The 3,833-nt window shown below is 43.6% G+C and overlaps 1 pseudogene; it reads right to left on the bottom strand.

The window, feature by feature from the left end:
* Nucleotides 1-2,554: 2,554 nt before the first annotated feature.
* On the bottom strand, nt 2,555-3,345 carry LOC105543493 (annotated as a pseudogene).
* Between the last annotated feature and the right edge of the window lie 488 nt (nt 3,346-3,833).

Genomic DNA, 3,833 nt, shown 5'->3' on the forward strand with positions numbered 1-3,833 from the left:
TCTTTCTTTTTTTTAAGTTCTGGGATACATGTGCAGAAGTTGCAGGTCTGTTACATAGGTATACATGTGCCATGGTGGTTTGCGGCACCCTGTCTGCCAGGTTTTAAGCCCCGCATGCATCAGGTATTTGTCCTAATGCTCTCCTTCCCCTTCTCCCCCACCCCTCGACAGGCCCCGGTGTCCGGTGTCCGATGTTCCCCTCCTGTGTCCATGTGTTCTCATTGTTCAACTCCCACTTATGAGTGAGAACATGTGGTGTTCGGTTTTCTGTTCCTGTGTTAGTTTGCTAAGAATGATGGTTTCCAGCTTCATCCATGTCCCTGCAAAGGACAAGAACTCATTCATTCTTTTTATGGCTGCAATCCCAGCACTTTGAGATGCTGAGGTGGGAGAACCAATTGAGCCCAGGAATTGGAGGCTGCAGTGAGCTAGGATCACCCCACTGCACTCCAGCCTGGACGACATAGTAAGACCCTGCCTCTAAAACACAAAATAGGCCGGGCGTGGTGGCTCACGCCTGTAATCCCAGCACTTTGGGAGGCCGAGACAGGCGGATCACGAGGTCAGGAGATCGAGACCATCCTGCCTAACATGGTGAAACCCCGTCTCTACTAAAAAATACAAAAAACTAGCTGGGCGAGGGGACGGGCGCCTGAAGTCCCAGCTACTCGGGAGGCTGAGGCAGGAGAATGGCGTAAACCCGGGAGGCGGAGCTTGCAGTGAGCTGAGATCCGGCCACTGCTCTCCAGCCTGGGCTACAGAGCGAGACTCCGTCTCAAAAAACAAACAAACAAAAAAACACAAAACAAGCAAAAATCCAAATCGTTTACTTTTTCTTTATAGTCCTGGTTGGTTAGTGTTGGATAACACGTTCTGCTATTATATATTCACCTGGTCTGTTTTCATATTAAAACCCTATTCATTTCTTGTTGTATTTCACTATAACCTGCAGGACTATCAAGAAGTTTAATTACCTAGGAGATGCACAGTTAGCTTTCCTCTTTAAGACATTTGACACATTTATCTCTATTGAACTATTTTTTTGCATCTTATGTGTAACCAGCTGCTGTAATTGTTAAACTCCTATCTTCCCTGCTGTTGTGTGTGACCACTGGGGACAGTAATTCTTCCTGTCTTTTGTATAGTCTCTACAATTTCTAGGACTTTCTAACAGTGTTGTATTCAACATTTTTCTTATACAGATAGAAAGAATTATACATCCATACTTGATTAATAGGTAAAAAAAGAAAGAAAGAAAACACATATGCTTCTTCTTTTATTTATTAAAATCAATAAAAATAAAACATATTTCCTTATAATCACTCTTTTTTTCCAGTACATTACTTTTTGTATAACTTAGGCTGATGTTCCTTTTTCAGGTATCATAAACCCTTGGCCTTTTATAGATTCGATTTGTTCTAAGTTTATTAACAGTAATGTTTATTGTTCATGATGGGAAACCATTTAAGTAAGTTGCTTTGCCCTGTAGCTTGTTCTGGCATCCTTAAAGACGTTCTGGCTTTTTGGCAAGACATGAAGTTCCAAAAACCATCCTGATTTTTCTTGCTGCAAGACATGGAATCAGCTGTTCTCTAGGAGTCCTTCTCTTTTTGGTAGGCAGTAGTATTAGAAACCACCTTATATCTATCTGCATAAGAAAAATGTTGAATACAACACTGTTAAAAAGTCCCAGAAATTGTAGAGACTACAAAAGACAGGAAGAATTACTGTCCCTAGTGGTCACATACAAAAACAGGGAAGATAGGAGTTTAACAATCACTGCAGCTGTTATACATAAATGTGCTGCTCTTGCCATGGGACCAAATTCAAGAGTGATAGAGCTAGAAAATATATTTTTTAAAGCCAAAAGCTTATACTAATTTTTCCATTTAAATACATGATGTTACTATACTCTACTTTCCTAATAGTAGAAAGTTTTTTTGTTTTTTTTTGTTTTTTTTTTGAGACGGAGTCTTGCTCTGTGCCCCAGGCGGGAGTACAGTGGCGCGATCTCGGCTCACTGCAAGCTCCGCCCTGCCGGGTTCACGCCATTCTCCTGCCTCAGCCTCCCAAGTAGCTGGGACTACAGGCGCCCGCCACCTCGCCCGGCTAATTTTCTTGTATTTTTAGTAGAGACGGGGTTTCACCGTGTTAGCCAGGATGGTCTCGATCTCCTGAGCTCGTGATCTGCCCGTCTCGGCCTCCCAAAGTGCTGGGATTACAGGCTTGAGCCACCGCGCCTGGCCTAGAAAGTTTTATCATTGCCTAACAGAAAAGTCATTCCCTGCCACAAGGAGGAAAATCTCTAACCGCTGAACATTTATTTCACCAAAACTCCTCCCAGGAAATATAAGTTCCCCACAAATAACATATTTTGATTTACTATTGTGTTTAATTAAACAAGTACATAACTGAAGCATTCTGAACACAGATGCAGGAGGACTTAGGTGTCAGGCTGAAGATCACTTATGTCTTTTTTTTTTTTTTGGCTATTAATCATGCCACGTTATTTTTAATTATGTACAAAGATCTAACATGTCACCCAGGGACCATTTCACCCACTGCTCTGTTTGGCCGCCAGTCTTTTGTCTCCCTCTTCAGCAATGGTGAGGCGGATACCCTTTCCTCGGGGAAGAGAAATTCATGGTTTGTTGCCCTTGCCAATAACTAAAATGTTGGAAATTCAAGCGGTAAAGCTGTTGCCATTGGCATCTTTCACGTGAACCACATCAAACGATCCAGGGTGCCTCTCTCTGTTGCTGATCACACCAATTCTTCCCAGGTTAGCACCTCCAGTCACCATACACAGCTCACCGGCATCAAACTTGATGAAATCAGTAATCTTGCCAGTCTCCAAATCAATCTGAATGGTGTCATTCACCTTGATGAGGGGATCAGGATAGCGGATGGTGTGAGCATCATGAGTCATCAGATGAGGGATTCCTTTCGTGCCCACAAAGATTTTTCTCACTTTGCACAACTTGTACTTGGCCACCTCAGGTGTAACAAGATGTATATCAAAGCGACTCTTGGTGTCATAGATCAGACAGAAATTCTCTCCCTTCTTGTCAATGCTGATGACATCCATGAATCCAGCAGGGTAGGTTATATCAGTTTCAGACCTTGCCATCGATCTTAATGAACAGCTGCATGCAAATCTTTACTTCATCTCCTGTCAGGGCATACTTAAAGTCTGTTCCTTAGGAAAATGATGAGGGAGAGACACTCTCTCAACTTGTGGGGACCACTGGATGGACGAGGAGCAAACACACTGGACAATGTATCCAGCATCCAATGCTTTGGAGCTGCTACCTGCTTCAGATGCTTCTTGGGACTATGAGCCATGGCTGCGTTAGGCAAGGAAAGAGGATCACCTATGTCTTAACCCTTTGTTTTTGCAATAACAGAATAACTAAACCTGGGTAATTTATAAAGAAAAGAGATTTATTTAGTTGGTTCTGCAAGCTAGGAAGTATGAGAAGCACCGCTCCAGTATCTGCTTGGCTTCTGATGAGGGGCCCATGGTAGGTTAAAACATGATGGAGAGGCGGGGCGTGACGGCTCAAGCTTGTAATCCTAGTGCTCTGGGAGGCCCAGGTGAGCAGATCATTTGAGGTCAGGAGTTCAAGACCACCCTGGCCAACATGATGAAACCCTGTCTCTACTAAAAATATACAAAAATTAGCTGGGCATGGTGGCATATGCCTGTAGTCCCAGCTACTAGGGAGGCCTAGGCAGGAAAATCGTTTGAGCCCAGGAGGCAGAGGTGGCAGTAAGCCGAGATCATGCCACTGCACTCCAGCCTGGTGATACAGCAAGACACTTTTTCAAAA

Source organism: Mandrillus leucophaeus, unplaced genomic scaffold (genome assembly GCF_000951045.1).
Source record: "Mandrillus leucophaeus isolate KB7577 unplaced genomic scaffold, Mleu.le_1.0 Scaffold2831, whole genome shotgun sequence".
In the NCBI taxonomy this organism is placed as follows: Eukaryota; Metazoa; Chordata; class Mammalia; order Primates; family Cercopithecidae; genus Mandrillus; species Mandrillus leucophaeus.